Source organism: Neophocaena asiaeorientalis, unplaced genomic scaffold (genome assembly GCF_003031525.2).
Source record: "Neophocaena asiaeorientalis asiaeorientalis breed wild unplaced genomic scaffold, Neophocaena_asiaeorientalis_V1.1 scaffold41, whole genome shotgun sequence".
Classification (NCBI taxonomy): domain Eukaryota; kingdom Metazoa; phylum Chordata; class Mammalia; order Artiodactyla; family Phocoenidae; genus Neophocaena; species Neophocaena asiaeorientalis.
In genome coordinates this window covers 1,663,857-1,681,372 of record NW_020171994.1, presented here as the reverse complement: position 1 = coordinate 1,681,372, position 17,516 = coordinate 1,663,857, and the positions used below count along the sequence as shown (strand labels likewise).

Below are 17,516 nucleotides of genomic sequence, written 5' to 3'. Positions count from 1 at the left end.
GTGATATATATATATATATATATATATGTATATGTATATATATATATATATATATATATATATATATATATTTCCCAGGATGCAACGTCTCACTCTCCCCAACTTTACCACTGCTGCCACCAATGGTGCTACTATATATGACCAGGAGAACATGCTGACTAGTAATCATGAAGATTCAAATGTACCTCAGCAATGTGCCAGAGCAAGGTCTCTACTATTTTTCTACGAACAAAATAAGGAAATGAATTTACTTTTTGGGTCCAGAATGACTTTCTCCAAGGATTATAAGATGAAGGTTATATATTTTGCCCAGTAACTAAAATGGCACGTTAAAAATTCAATTAAGAGAAGAATCACACTGAGTAAAATAAAAGACTGCAGTTTGGGGGAAGAATTATTTTTCATGGTGCTACTAATCCTACTGTATCCCAGTTTTTTAATATAAAAGTGTTAAGCTTATTTTGCTCTGTAAGTACAGAATGTGTATATTGTGTAAACAGCCTTTTAGCTCAAAATGTTGAGTCATTTAGATGTGACCTGACATGAATCACTCTTTACAGAAAACTTAGGAAAACCTAGAATACAAACAGCAAGATTTTATATCCATGTTTATCAAAGTGAGAGAATTTATATTCTCGCATCGAGTTATTACCGAGAGTGAATATAACTTGAGTTTTATCCCCTAAGTTCTTATTTGACTTTTTTAAAAAAAAATAGGTCATTTTTAGTCACTTTAATCAGAATTTTAAATGTACATGTTACATACCAAATTATAATATTTAATGAAGTAATTTCTCTTTTGCTGTATTCTCCAAGACACTCTTAACACTAGATGCCCCCAGCTTTGATGTTTCTTACATCTTGTTTTTGCTCATCCCCGACTGGGCAAAGTTCTCCCAAATAATTTTGAGAAACAAAAATGTATTTAAAAAATTGACAATTCTTTTCCCTGTGCTTTTTATGTAAGAATTATTCTCCTGTGGGCTGTGCTTGTACAAGAACTGGGAAGACAATACTTAGTCTTCTCTCTTCAATTACAAAGCCAATTGATGTTTCTTACTTTTTTATTTTAAACGTTTTATTATAAATAGTCATAAGAATACCTTATTTCCCTAGCTGTCATCTTCTCACTTAATGTTTTTTAACTCACCAATATCAATTTAATTAAAGATATCATATGTTGTAAGGATGGTTTGTTGTGTATCTCTTCAGGCTATGTGTAAAAATCTGCTCATTTACAGATAGACTACACATCTGCACATCAACAGGTAGTCTGCCTTCTCAGAGAATCATTTAGAGCAGTTCTAAAGCAAAAGGAGTTTCTGCAGACTTTGATCACTCTGATACCTGATAGGAGACATAGTAATGTACTTTTTCCAATGAAGAAAACAACTCCTTGGAAAGTATTTTTGAGGTAATAAATTTATTAACAACATTGTGTTGATGGCTGAGAAAGGAAGCAGAACTACTTTCTATTTTGGGAAGAATTCATTAATAATCTTTAAAGCAGATTAGTGAGTTAATATTCCTAATGATTAAGAATGAACACATGTAGCTCTCTAAAATCGTTGAGGACTTGCCTCTATAATAAAATGTGTATTATAGCTAAGATATGAAACAACCAAATGATTTTGAGAATTTTAGACCCTAATATGAACCCATGTAAAAACTAAAGCTTAGAGTGTATAGTGGTAAAATTTAGGTTCTAAATAATGGTAGATCATAGTGCTGATTGCTCATAATACTGTTGACTTCAAAGCTAGCCAATTGCAAATTCTAGCTTTATTTTTCCATGAGCTACACGCATGAAAACACTAACGGGTAATTGTAAGTGAAAATGCCACATTAGATCCCATACATTTTTCTATATGCTGTACACCTGAAGGTTGCTCCTTGAGTTACAGCTGTAAACACTGATTCCAGAGGTTTTGCTGTTTGTAGCTTTCCCTCTCATGTTTAGCTGGTTGAAAATCTTGGCTCAGAAAGAACCTCCTAATATTTTATATTTTAATAGTTGCATGTGCAGCTGGTTTTGTGTTTCTTAAATCCCCTAACTATCCCCAGCCCTGCTTTGTTGTTTAAAGTACATGAACCCAGTCCATTCCAGGATCTTAATGTTGTTGACTCACCCTTGCCACTGAATATTCAAAGATTATTCTGATGTAACTGCTCTAGTAGTTACCTATAGTGAGTTTTGCAGTCAAATACAGTTAATGGTTTTCCCACATAGGCAGGCAATGAATGAACTGTTCTGCTTAATCAGATACAAATAGTTATTACATGTACCAACCAAATGAGATATGTGTGTGTGTGTGTATGCCACACTGCTATCACACTCATCATCTCCAAAACTTCCAAAAGTGTTTTCGCTGGACACCTTGTGACTATACAATGCCTTTTCTCACCTGGGCAAATTTGAAAAACACTTTCTATTTCTTATGGTGCCAGTGAGGTTCTTTGCCTCAATTGGCATGTTTAATTGAAATCTCACTGGTCATGCCAAGCCATCAGAAGTTTATTCATATGTTAATCACAAGAGGGCACTATCGCCTATAAAAATAAATCAACATGGGAAAAAAATAAATGTCAGCATATATTTGTTGAGCTCATTGTTGATGAGATTCCTTGGTTTAGCTTCATGTATTCTTTCATCCTCATAAAGATCAATAGCAAGTATTTTAAGAGGTGGCCCAGTTACCCAATATCTGCATCCAAGATAAGGGACAACTTTGCTGTCAAAGATTTTCTTAAGAGCCTGATTAAGAGTTGGCTCTGGTAGTAATTCCTGTGCCTCTCAACACAGAAGCAAATGTCCCTGCTCCCCTATGCAGCCACTTTTGTTTGGCCAGGATTTCAATCGGCTTCTTTAGCAGAGAAGCTCTGTTCTCAGACTGGACTGTAAAAACACCTTCATCCATAGGCAGCTCCAAAATAAATTGAATAATATTTTTAAATCATATGTCATTTCCATTTTACAGCAGTGGTTTCTAGAGTATATTCAGGATGTTTGGAAGGTTTTTACGGTAGAAGCACTCGTAAGTTGGGACATGGAAGGAAAAAGTTGAGCTAGGCCTGTCTCCCAAGTTCCATAGCAACAAACGTTCATTAGATACTTATTAGCTGTAGGGCACCATAATAGATAGGAATCTAAAATCAACTCAACCAGAAAAATAGGTAGTCACTCTAATATTTACTCCTAAGAATAGGTATGCTGTTATTACCAAATCTAATTCTAGGCCGGACTAGGACAGATCATGAGGCTTTTTGCCAGCAGTAGCTGCCTGGAGAAAGCTGGCTCACCAACCCATTCTCTAACACATGGGCAGGCTAAAATCACATTTATGTAACCGTAATTCTCTTCTTTTATGAGTAGACAGCATGCCCAACACCTGACCCCACAGGATGACGAATTGCTGGTATCATACCAGTTTATGCCACATGTCTTCTGTTTTCCTCTTCCAGATTCACATTGCATTCTTCACCCTGCTTTCTGCCCCCGAGGGTTACTGTGCCCTCTGGCTTCTGCTTGGGTTCAACCAATGCGATTCCCCAACAGGATAACAGAGTGATGTGCAAGACTGAGATTAGGGTATTTATTTTTATGGGGCCTCTAGGGTCACCTCAGGTTGGCTTGTACTCCTCAATTGAATGTCTCTGCTCCTCTCAAGATGACCTGTTCTTCTTAATTATCTCCCCCTCTGATTGTAGTAGCCTCTTCTCGTCCCTTCAGGTCTATGTTTATGATGACAAGTCTGCTGTTGCTGTGCTGCTCGCCCTGGATTCCTGCATTACCTTTTGTGGTTTCCCTACAGACTCCCTATATCTTTCTAATTAAACTCTCCTCAGACTATCCTAATATAAGTGTATTGTATGTTGTTGATAACCTGACAAATGAGCAACTGCTTCTTGTTTCCAAAATCTGTTGGAGGTGCTTTATTCTGCAGGTGGCACAATGAGGCTGAATTGATAAAACTGACATGCACGATTAGCATCTGCCACTTTGTACTGAGGGATAAGCCAACGGAAACGACTTAACATCACTTAATCTAAGACCTAGTTTACCAAGCTTTATTGGAAGCTGTGTTCCAAGGTTCTTAGGGTGAAACGAGGCAAAATATATTTGTTAATCTTAAATTATTTAACTTTTTTCAAATATTGTTTCACTGGAGCTCTAAAGAATGCATCTTGACTTCCCTCAAGGTGGTCATTTGGCTTGCTTCTTCCTACTCTGAATGAAGATTCTCAGTTGGCAGACTAGATGCTAAGCACTGGTAACTGATCCCTGAAAGCTCCAGAAAGAAAACTCCTAGTAGTACTACTTCCCCCAGAGAAATCTGCCAAGTCAGGTGTACACGCCTGTAGTTAGTTAAAAACCCCGAAGTATTACTAGGCCAAGAAATAGACAATTTAAGTCACCTAAAACAAGTGGTGTTCTAACTTCAAGAGTCCCTGTGAAAGGTGAGCCAGCAGAAATACTTCAGATCTGCTTCCCTGTGTTCATCAAGGGTACCAGAATGAATACTTAGACTGGGGATTATGGAAGATGCGACAGCCTCTAAAGCCAAAGGCAGTCTGAGACTACTTGTAAATTTCAACCAGGGCCACATGGAGCCTGCCAAGAAGTGAAGATATTTTCATTTAAAGTGAAATAGTTTTCTGGTTGATTTCCTTGGGGCCAGTAAAGTGTTTGCTATTGCCAGTCTATCGCAAGCCAGAATGGTAAACCAGATGCCAGGTTTTTGTGTCTTTCTCTGATGCAGTAATTTGACTCTTGCTTGGGCTGTAAGAAACACTATCACTGATGCCTCAGTAGCAAACAAGAGTAACACCTTACATTTATATAGTTCTCATTAAAATGTCATTCTTTAAACATTATTTCATCTGAACCTCAACAGTGCTGATCTATTCAAACTGCATTTTACAGATGCAGAAGCTGAGCCTTAGAATGGTTAAGTGACTTTCTCAAGGTCATAGAACAAACCACTAAGCTCTTTTTCACTCAGAATCTAATCATCACCATCTAGTCATGAAGATGCCTGTATCAAAAAATTCAGAATCCTATGTATTGGAGATTCCTGCCACTACAGGGCTCTCTGCCTCATGAGAAGTGATAAGTTGCATGTTTTGAAAATCTTGGTTCCTAGTTAATGATGAGTGATTTTTCCCAGCACCACTGCAGCACCTGAGACCCTTTAGAATTAGCCCTTGGACATAGGGGACTTACAGTAAACCCACGGTACCTCAGGATAATTTTGTCTGTCTGGTCCAAGTCTCTGTAGTGAAAGTAAACCTTGTGAGCCTGGCCTGGTGTCCGCCTCACATGACCTTCCTTGGGGATCTTGAATCTAGATGAACGCCTGGAATTTGAATGCTCTGATCTACGAACACTTCAGTGCTACTAGTGTCCAAGTAAGGACCGGTGTGTATTGATTGCTATGTAAACCTGAGACCATGCAGATACTCTCTATTGTCTATTTTAAACAATGTAAAAAGTACTCTGGGGAGGGGAACTTTTCTTTAGTTCCAACAGGAAAGTTCATTATATTTCATTAACACCAGCATACATAAACACACAGAAGCAACTAGAGTTTGCTAACTATAACCTTCACTGGTCATACTTTACATGCAATAACTTTCCTTATTTGGCTCCCTTCTGCAGAAATTTAGGCCGGGAATCAAATGAAACAACATCAAACCAACTGGGCCAAGCAGTATGTGGTTACTTATCAGAATAAAAATGAAGGGAAGGTTGAAGACAAGTTGGAAAACATGTAGGCTAAAATAGGGCCCTGCTTAGCTTATAATAATCAGTACAGTAAGAAGCCAGGCTTTGAGATTACTAGACTTAAATATGTTCTTAAATTAACTGTGTACTTTCAGGTGGCAGCTGTTGCCCACCTCAAGTCCAGCAGCAGCACAGAAAACTGCCCACATGGAGTGGAAAGAGATAACAGTCTAAAGCCATTTTCACAAATGCATCCTTCTCCTGCTCTGAGAAAGTGGTATTTTCTTTTTTTTCCTGTATTCAGTTTTTTTTTAATTGAAGTGTACTTGATTTACAATATTATATGTTTCAGGCGTACAACATAGTAATTCACAATTTTAAAGGTTATATTCCACTTATGGTTATTATAAAATTTTGGCTATATTCCCTGCGTGTACTATATATCCTTGTGGCTTATTTATTTTATACATGGTAGTTTGTACCTCTTAATCCTCTACTGCTATCTTGCCTCTCCCCACTGATAACCACTACTTTGTTCTATATATCTGTCTGTTTCTGTTTTGTTACATTCATTCGTTTTATTTTTTAGATTCTACATATAAATGAAAACATAGAGTATTTGTCTTTCTCTGATTTATTTCACTTAGCATAATGCCCTCCAAGTCCATTCATGTTGTTGCAAATGGCATTCTTTTTTATGGCTGAGTAATATTCCATTGTGTATATCTGTCTAGATAAATAGATAGATAGGTAGATAGATAGATAGATGGATAGATAGATATACACAACATCTTCTTTGTCCATCCATCTGTTGATGGACACTTAGGTTGCTTCCATATCTTGGCAATTGTATATAGTCCTGCTATGAACATTGAGGTGCATATTATCTTTACAGATTAGTATTTTCATTTTCTTCTGATTTATACCCAGGAGTGGAATTGCTGGATCATATGGTAATTCTATTTTTCGTTTTTTGAGGAACCTCCGTAATGTTTTCCATAGTGGCTGCACCAATTTACATTCCCACCAACAGTGTACAAGGGTTCCCTTTTCTCCACATCCTCACCAACATTTGTTATTTGTAGACTTTTTGATGATAGCCATTCTGACAGGTGTGAGGTGGTATCTTATTGTGGAGAAACTAGTATTTTCTTTTGTCCTCTCTGAGCAAGCAGAAGCAGCCATGGGCACATGACAATGTGCTAAGGCTTTTCTCCTTGCAGGTCTGTCAGATTTTGCTTCATCTATTTTGAAGATCTCTTATTAGGTGCATGAATACTTACACCAGTGGGTGTAAAGTGGTATCTCATTGTTTTGATTTGCATTTTCCTAATGCCTAAAGATGTTGAACATCTTTTGTATGCTTGTTGGCCATTTGCGTGTCTTCTTTAGAGAAATGTCTCTTCAGATGTTTTGCCCATTTTTAAGTTGGGTTATTTTTCTTTTTACTGTTGAGCTGTAAGAGTACTTCGTGCACTCTGAATACTAGTCCCTTATCAATATTTCCAAATATTTTCTTCCATTCTGAGAGTCATCTTGTTACTTTCTTGATGGTGTCCTTTAAAGTATAAAGGGTTTTAATTTTGATGAAATCCTATTTATCTATTTTTCCTTTTGTTGCTTTTGCTGTTGGAATCATATCTAATCCAAGGTCATGAAGATTTGCCCCTATGTTTTCTTCTAAGAGTTTTATAGTTTTAGCTCTTACATTTAAGTCTTTGATTCATTCTGAGTTAGTTTTTATACATGGCGTGAGGTAAAGGTCCAACTTCATTCTTTTGCATGTGGCTATTCAGTTGTTCCAAAACAATTTGTTGAAAAGACTATTTTCCCCCCATGGAATTGTCTTGGCATCCTTTGAAAAATCAATTGATCACAAATGTGTGGGTTTATTTCTGGACTCTCAATTCCATTCCATTGATCTATATGTCTGTCTTTATGCCAGTACCACACAGTTAATTACTGTAACATTTTAGTAAGTTTTGAAATTGTCAAGTGTGAGTCTTCCAACTTTGTTCTTATTTTTAAGGATTGTTTTGGCTTATTCAGTCTCCCTTGTGATTCCATATAAGTTTTAGGATCAGCTTGTCACTTACTTCAAGGGAAAATATAGCCAACTGGGATTTTGATAAATTGCACTGAATCTGTGCCTCACTCTGGGGAATTTTGTATTTTAATAATCACTATTCCAACCAATGAACACAGGATGTCTTATCATTTATATAGGTCTTCTTTAACTTCTTTCAATGATGTTCTGTAGTTTTCAGTGAACAAATGTTGTAGTTCTTTTATTTAATTTATTCCTAAGTATTTTATTCTTTTTTACACTGCTGTAAATGGAAATTTCCCCTTAATTCTCTTTTTCAACTGTTAACTGCTTGTGTATAGAAACACAATTTTTTTGTATATTGATCTTAGTATCCTATAACTTTACTAAATGCATTTGTTAGCTTGAATAGTTTTTAGTGGATTTCTTAGGATTTTCTATATATAAGGTCATGTCATTAGCAAATAGAAGTAGTTTTACTTCTTCCTTTCCAAGCTTTATGCTTTTATTCATTTTCTGTTATTAATTGATCAGGCTAGAAACTCCAGTATAATATTAAATAGAGATGATTAGAATGGACACCTTTCTCTTGTTTCTAATCTAAGGGGAGAAGTTTTAGTCTTTCACCATTAAGTATGATGTTAGCTGTGGTTTTTCATAGATGCCCTTTGTCAGGTTGAGGAACTTCCCTTCTATTCCAAGTTGGTGAATGTTTTTATCATGAAGGGTTGTTGAATATTGTCAAATGATTTTTATGCATCAATGAGATAATCATGTGAGTTTTTCCTTCATTCTATTAATTAGGTATATCACATTGATGGATTTTAATATGTTGAACCAACCTTGCATTCTGGTATAAATCCCACTTGATCGTGATGTATAATCCTCCTAAGATGCTTTTGAATTTGTTTTGCTAGCACTTTGTTGAGGATTTTTCACATCAATATTCATAAGGGATGTGAATCTGTAGTTTTCTTGTAGTGCCTTATCAGCATACTACTGACCTCATAGAATGACTTAGGAAGTGTTCCCTCCTCTTCAATGTTTTGGAAGAGTTTAACCAGGGTTTTATTAATTCTTCTTTAAATGTTTGGTAGATTTCACCAGTGAAGCTGTCTGGTCCTGTGCTTTTTATATGTTGCTTAGCTGGATTTGCTAGTGGCTTTTATTGTTTGTTTGTTTTTTTAAAGATTTTGTGTCTATATTCATAAGGAATATTGGTCTGTAGTTTTTTGTGGTGTCTCTCTCATGTTTTGGTATCAAGATTTTGGTATCTATGAGGTTTTGGCCTCATGAAATGAGTTGAGATGTTTTGCCTCCTCTTCAATTTTTCTGGGAAATTCTGTGAATGATTGGTATTAATTCTTCTTTAAACATTTGGTAGAATTCACCAGTTATCTTGTTCTAGGCTTTTACATGTGGGAAGTTTTAAAATTAATTATTCAATCTTTTTACTTGTTATATCTATTCAGTTTTTCCATTATTTATTGTCAGTTTCGGCAGTTTGTGTCCTTCTAGAAATATGTCTATTCCATTTAATGTGTCTAATTTGTTCACATACAATTGTTCATAGTATTCTTTTATAGTCATTTTTATCTGTGTAATGTCAGTAGTAATGCCCCCTTTTTATATCTGATTTTAATAATTTGAATCTTCTCTGTCTTTTGTCTTATCTATGCCATGAATTCTAGCCACATTGACCTCCTCGGACTTAGAGGTCCATCTCTTTAATTCAAGGAATTGGCTTAGATTCCACAACCCTGCTCCATGACCTGAAGTTGTTCTCAAGGCAGTAAGACAGGGCAGATGTAGGTCTTAGCGAGTTTGTTTCTCATCTCTTAGGGCTCAGTATTCTTTATTACTTGATATCTAGTGTCTTGAAACCCCTTGTTTCATATTCTGAGGTTCTTTTTTCAGTTGTTCAGGTGGGAGATTAAATATGGTCTACCTTGGCCAGAAGTGGAAGTCTCATATCTCATCACTTACAATTACTTGGTGCCAGCACAGGGCAAATATTCATTACAACAGTAGGTCAAAATCTTTGTAGAGGATTTTGTTTACTGTATGGCACATAGGGCTTTAACTGTAGGGTCATCTGTTACCGCTTGTAATATGAATATTTGTATTAGGATAGCCTAGTCTTTTGTCTCAGCTGTGATTTAACAGTTGGAGTTTCAGATAAGATATTTTTCTCATTAACTTTAGTAATACAGTCTTTTACTTTATTGTTAGTGGGGAAAGTAGAAAAAACGGTTTTAGGCTCTGAATCCACAAAGTGAAATATTGTGAGCACCATTGATGTAATGAACACATTTCTTAGTGGGGGTGGGAAGTATGAAAACAGGGAAGGAGAAGTGAAAATCCTCCTTTCAAATCCTATATGGCAAACTCTCATTTTTATTCATGTATCATGGGTCATAGAACTCTAGACTAAGAAGAAATCTTTCCAATCATTACATCCTATTCTCCTACTAGACCTCTTATTAGGACTTTAATAGCTAGGAAAGATGGTCAAAATAGACTTCTCCAAGGGAGAGAAGTAGATGAAAAGAGAAGTAGCTGGAAGGGTGGTAGGGCCTGGTCTATACAATGTCTAAGATCCCTTGTAGTTCTAAACCCAATTCCAGAGTATCAACTCTATACAAACTAAGAGTCAAGTGTAGTTTTCTAAGGTGTTAAGGAACCAAACTGGAACCCTTGACAACTAAAAGGTTGACCTACTGTCATTGTCGTGCTCCCACCAAAAGACCTGGTAGTCTTGCAAAAAAAGTTTTTTGCGGTTTCTGTATCTTATATGCGTTATATCTACTGTGTAATTAATGTGAGATATTTAGCTATAATTCTAAGTACTGTCGAAGCACCACCACCAATACTGCCTGTCTTCCTAGAATGAGCATATTCTTAATATAAAGAGGAAAAGAAAACATAATAAAAAGGCAGGGTCAGAAAGATGGTTCCTAAACTGCTTCTGAGAAAGTTAAAATACAACAATAACAAAAATCTGAGCATGGACATATTTTCAATGGCCAATATGCATTCAATTCCCTGAAAATGATGCAGAAAGTACAAAAATGTTGAAAAACTTCTTGCGAGTTACAAGTGTGGAAATACAGAATGAACTGTGGGCATCACATTTTTCTGTAGATGTTTAAGAATCTGCTTCCCATTTCAATATTTCCTTGCTCCTTTTGTTATTGAAATGATATTTCAGGTTCCTGCCAGTGCAATCGAATACCTATAACGCATATTCTGAGATTGAAAAGTCAAGTCATTAGCAAAATGAAAAGGCAACCTACTGAATGGGAGAAAATATTTGTAAAGCATATAACTGATATGGGATTTGTATCCAAAATATATAAAGAACTATATAACTCAATAACAAAAATACAAAACAAAACAAACAAAAACAACCCCAAACAATCTGATTTAAAAAATGAGCAGAGGATATGAATAGACATTTTCCCAAAAAAAGACATACAGATAGTCAATAGGTACATGAAAAGATGCTCAACATCACTAATCATCAGGGAAATGCAGATCGAAACCAAAATGAGATATCACCTCACACCTGTCAGAATGGCCATCATCAAAAAGACAAGAAATAACAAGCGCTGGTAAGGGTGGAGAAAAGAGAACCTTAGTTCACTGTTGGTGGAAATGTAAATTGGTGCAGCCACTATGGAAAAAAGTATAGAGGTTCCTCAAAAAATTAAAGGTAAAACTACCACATGACCGAGCAATTCCACTTCCGAGTATTTGTTTTAAAAAAAACACACTAATTTGAAAAGACACATGCACCCCTATGTTCATTGCAGCATTATTTACAATAGTCAAGGTATGAAAACAACCTAAGTGTCCATCAGTGGGTGAATGGATAAAGATGATGTGGTACATATGTACAATGGAATATTACTCAGCCATAAAAAGAATAAAATCTTGCCATTTGCAGCAAGATGGATGGGCCTTGAGGGCATTATGCCAAGTGAAGTCAGACAGAGAGAGACAAATGCCGTATGATCTCACTTACACGTGGAATCTGCAAAAACAAATGAACAAACAAAACAAAGTCCACAGATACAGAAAACAAAAAGGTGGTTGTCGGGGGGAGGGGGGATGGGTGAAATAAGTGAAGGGGGTCAAGAGGTACAAATTTCCAGTTATAAAATATATACATCATGGGGATTTAATGTACAGCATGGTGACTATGATCAATAATACCGTAGTGTATATTTGAAAGTTGCTAAGAGAATAAATCTTAAAAGTTCTCACGGCAAGAAAAAAAATTTTTGTAACCTTGTATGGTGACAGATGGTGACAGACTTACTGTGGTGATCATTTTGCAGTGTATACAAATATTGAATCATTATACTGTACACCTGAAACTACCAGTTTTATATGTCAATTATACCTCAATTAAAAAAAGAAAAAAAAACAAACAAGAAGGGTCAAGGAGGGGATTGTTTCTGTTTCAGTTCTATGGACCCAAATGTTTAAGTTAAATCAGTGGTCATCTCTGAAATTCTCAGGACTTCAAAAAGTTTCCCCCATTTATATAGCACAGCACTGATGTTACTGACAAATTCCAATGTAGTATGCAACAGTGGTTCCTAATTGCTTTAGTATTTATCATACACAAGAGACAGGAGGGAAGTTGTCGCATTTTGTACAGCTCAGTTGCATTTCTTATCTCCAAAGTACGCGTAAGCAGCGAACTGGGACTTAAGGTAGCTGCCTGAAAACCAGCATCCGTTAAAATGCCTGTCTTGGAGGGAAAATGTATTGGTTTTTCTAAAACAGAATACAGTTGAGCCTCATTCTGCGCCTTAATTTTGCATGATTTCTCTTTTGCACATTTTATAAATTAGGGGCCCTGATCTGGTTTACCATATTTTCATACTCACATTTTCCAGGTTCTGCCTTTGAGCATTTTTGTTTTCAAAACATTTAAAAAAGCATTTTGGTGCATTTCCAAGATGCCCTTTGGGGTCAGTTACCACCTAGTAATATTTTTCTAAGCAGTCACTGAAGGTGCTTAACTTGTGTATACTTAGGCATGTTTTACCTGACAAGTCTCCTGAATAGGTTTTATGCTTTAAAGAAACAGTACCCCTTCACATTGTATAGTGAGCACATGGCTGCTATGTATGTGATTAGAGGAGTGGAGAAGCTGAAGTTCTGTTCACAAACTCTTCAACATAGAGCTTTCCAGCTGGCAAGTTCTGCTGATAGTCAAAGCAGCCACACTGACTATGCCTACTATTGCAGGAATTCAAGTTCCATTAAGATGTGAATCAGCAAGTGAGTATACAATGATTATATAGACTGAAAAGCACAGATGTGCCTATCTGGCTTTGAGGGGCTGTTTGGGATGAAAAAAATATATTTGGGCTATGCCTTGGCAAATATAGATTGCCTGCCTTGAAGAGAGGAGAGACAGACCTATGTATCCATATATATAGATATAGATAAATAGATATATTAAATCTGTAAAGTGTGTGTATATGTATTTATGTATACATATGTGTATGTGTGTACACATACATGTACACATATACACATTTAAATTACAGATTTTAAGATGATCTCTGTTGTGGACACTTTCTAATGATAAAGGCAGTCTAACTATACATTCCCACTGTGATATTCTTTTACACACAACTTCTTAGGTGCATTAAGTAAACTCAAGCTGTATAATGAACTCAATTGTCCACATACAGTCCATGAAGCTCGTGGCTTATGCACATGATGTGGGAACTGCTTCCTACTCTGTGGCCCATCTGACTCCACTGATCCCTCCCCCATTTCCCCGTTGATCCTTGAGCAAGCATGGGTCCCAAAGTCTTATTACACTGCCCTTCTCTGTGGCAAGGGCGATTTGGTAAAGGAAGGAATCAGGGATGCGATCATTTGTCTAGTGTTCCTTTAAACCTTTGGCTTCTGATTAGGCCGACGATACAATTTACTAATATATTCTTGACATTCAATCCATTCGTCAATGCTGATGAATGTTTGCTGTCTGTTCATTGGTGAATTTTCCATGTACTCATATTTATCTTCCCAGGGGTTAAAAATAAGTAAATAAAAAGGGAGTCATTTAGGGCTTCCCTGGTGGCGCAGTGGTTGAGAGTCTGCCTGCCAATGTAGGGAGACATTTAAAGGGCAAGAGTAAGTGGCAAGAGAAGGAGACAAAAGAAAACTGTAACTGATCACCTGAAACCTTATTGAGTAGTCCCTTCTACTTAGGATTCACACATTATCAGGATTGACATGAAAACTCAGGTTAAGTTCTACACCAGGGACTTCCCTGGTGGTCCAGTGATTAAGACCCTGTGCTTCCACTGCAGGGGGCACGGGTTCGAACCCTGGTCGTGGAACTAAGGTCCCACGTGCCACGCAGTATAACCTCCACTTTTGGAGAATCAAGACTTGGGAGATGATATTAACTCTATTAAAAAGCCTCAAGTTTCTAGGCATAATAACTTTAACCCAAACCCTCAGTTACCCCAACTGCTTTATTCTGAAAAATGCAGTCGATCCTACCATGGAGCAGAAAATATATATTTATAATGAAGTAGTAGAGATGACACTATTAAGAAAAAATGAGTCTCCACACAAATAACTTTCATGAACACATTTATTGCGAGTAGCTCTATGGAAAGGCAAGTCGGATATATATATAAACACTATACAGAGTTGCACGTTTGTCTCCCAAAACTGCAAATGAGATGTTTACAAAGAAAAAAGAATATAAGAGTATTTACAAAGGAAGACAAAGCCAGAGCAACTCAAAGCAGATCTGTGAAGCAGAAACAGCAAATGTAATGAACTGTTGGAACTGTAAAGTTTTAGATTTTACTGACCAAGTGACTATGTCTGATACCAAATGAAATGTAGACGTCACAAAAAATCGTTCCATCATTGGTTTTTCTTAACAGCAGCATAAACTGGTAGCTGGACGGTAAGTGATATATTGGTACACATATTCTAAAAAGATTCTTCCATCACAATACTGAATAAATTAGTTGTGTCTGTAAACTAAGAAGTAGGGTCAAAAGATTGCATATTTGTTATGCTGTACCTGTGACTATTTGTACCTGTTACTATTTGTACTGTTGTATATGAGGTTTCCCATTCATTTATTCAGCAGTGTCACATCTGTGCTGTACCCTGTCTGCTGGCAGCCTCTGAGCCTAGTTTGCAAATAAAGCAATACAGCATTTTCCCCCAAATAATCTTTTCATTCCACAATTCGGAACCATTATGACTTAACTGACTTGAAAATAAAATGGTGACAGAAGGCTTGAGAAAAGGCTGCCTAAAGACGCATTGTTACCATAACGAACAAAAGCTACACTGAATTCTTTGATTAGGTTGGAAAAAGAGAAGAGTCTGAAGGAACTGATTAAACTGATGCCCTAGCAGTGACCAGTAACTGGAGTAGTGATTGGTACTGCAGCCTTATCCTCTCCTCAGCACCACTCACAAGGGAACAAACAGTAAAGAGCCCCCCCCCAAATCCCTTTGGTTGGTAGGCAAGGAAAACTCATAGAAGTCAACTCGGTTCTTCGGAAAAGTTAGTGTAGCAACACATGTACTATAAGCCTGCTTGAAGATAGAAGTACACGTTCAAAGACATCAAAACCAAGTGGTGAAAAACTTCTGGTAAATATTATACTATTTCAAAGTTGCACATTAAATGCAAAGCAATTTTTTTAAACAGAGTTACGCACAACAGGTACATCTACAATCACATGTACACAAAAGGTGTGCACACACGTTAGCACTCACACAGTTATACGGACACTCACACCCATCTTTGATATGACGAGGTTTGCCAGTGATGGTACAAGTCGTGATTTGTGTGCCACCACATAACAAAGCTCTAAGCAAGCTTCAAGACCTTTGTACCTATCCTCTGTGATCACCACCTGTTAGTGTCATGTTCTCAAAGGTCCAGGTTCCTAAAATCTTAATTCAGTTTCCATCAGAGGCAAGCAAAAACAGGAGGGGGGAGCTTGCTCTGATTCTTTTTTCTTTTTTTTTTAATTTGGTACATCTTACACAGTCTCATTGTCCAAAGGGAAACAAGACCTTATAAGAGGTTCCTTTCGGCTTAAGTTTTAGTCAGAATATTGATCGATATGTATACACTAATGTCTTGAATATGGGAAACTGATCTCTTTATAGGAGCCCTGGGCATAGGAGGGAAAGTATGTGTCAAGGAAAGAGCCAGAAAGAGGGGAAGAATGGAAGGTGAAAGGGGGAGGCCCAGAGTGTATCAGTTTAGTTAACATTTAATGTGGACAGAATGTTGCAGTTTTGTTAATGAGCAAAACTGAGATAATCTGCCCTTTGGTGCTGCCTTTAAAATATTAGAAATGTCCCATCAAGGTATCAGTTCAGTTCGTGTTTAATTCCTTGCTCAAGAAAAGTTTTGTGTATATACTACTCAGGAAAAAAAGATTCCAGATCATACCTACCTTCTCAGGAACATACCTTTCTTCTTTATCTCCTCTTATTTCAAAGGTTTTCAACTTCAAAACTTAATCTAAGTATTATACATTAGTAAAATGGGTATTGGCCAAATTTACACATATGTAAATAACATTTTTTTTAAAAGAGGAAATGAGTTATGAGATGCTCACTTTTTAGTATTTGTTTCCTTTCAAAAAGACAGATTGGGGAGGGAAGCCAGAAAACAAAAACAAAATACAGTGGGAATTTTTAAATTCAAAATCACTGGATCTATAAGGCAGCAGTACGAATGATCTGTTGTAGGATCATTCAACTGACAGCATCCACTTGTAGGCTTTTAGAAATTCAGGTTGCTTTCTATTCAGAAGCCTGTTATTTCTCTTTCTTTTAGGCAGATCTGGAGTAGACAAAGATGAAATTCCATAAGCATCACTTTTCTTCTAAAATGTGTTTTTGTGGCAATGTAATCACTCTAGGAAAAAAAATGACAGAATAAAAGTTACTTTCAGAATTAAAGTGTGAAGCGCTTTTACCCGCACCCTATTCTAAAACAAAACAAAACGAAATCGAACTAGTAGTTTTGGGGAGCCACATTGAGGAGACTGCCTTTGCACGGACATGCACAACGAGGCTGGCTGCCTGTGACGTTTGAAACGCCAGCACAAGCCCAGCAAAGGCCGGCAAAGGCGCAAGGGCAGTTACTCCTTTTGCCCCCAGGCTCCACTCTGACTTTTCTGGTGGATAGCAGCTTTGTCAATCAATGTGCATGCACTGCTCTACTTTCTCCCAGCGGGGCCAGCAAGTGAGCCTGGCATTGGGCAAAGAGAAATTTTTTCTTCTCCTACATGCTTGATTATGCCTTCATCAAATTACGTGGCACGAGTCAAAGGCTTTAAGCATAGACTTGGTGCTAGTCTCCAGATTCAATCACTAAATTTTGTCTAAAAGAGCAAAATCACACCTGTAAAGGAGATACGACTGAAATCTCCATCTGTCTAACAAAAAGAAGTCTGGTATTACTCTCTTGGCCTTCTGCTTATTGAGAGGGTACATAATCGGGAGTGGGGCAGAGGAAGGGTGTCTGGCTCATTGAAGAAGGTGCTGAACTGGAGAAGGGATGGGGATAAAATGGTCAGCAAATTGATTATGGGATGTGAGTGTTAATTTAAGATCAGGTCACATCAAAGAACCGAATATTCTATTTCATTATAGCCAATGTAAAAAAATACACAGAACACACACACCCCGCCCCCGCCCCCCCCCCCCCCC

The 17,516-nt window shown here is 37.1% G+C and overlaps 1 protein-coding gene across 1 annotated transcript in view; it reads left to right on the top strand.

The window, feature by feature from the left end:
• Window positions 1-1,180, top strand: part of COL4A5 (collagen type IV alpha 5 chain) — a 219,642-nt gene extending 218,462 nt beyond the window's left edge. The window contains exon 53 of the mRNA XM_024748644.1: window positions 79-1,180. The gene's annotated coding sequence lies outside the window, so the exon portion shown is untranslated. The remainder of the gene's footprint in view (window positions 1-78) is intronic.
• Window positions 1,181-17,516: the final 16,336 nt, after the last annotated feature.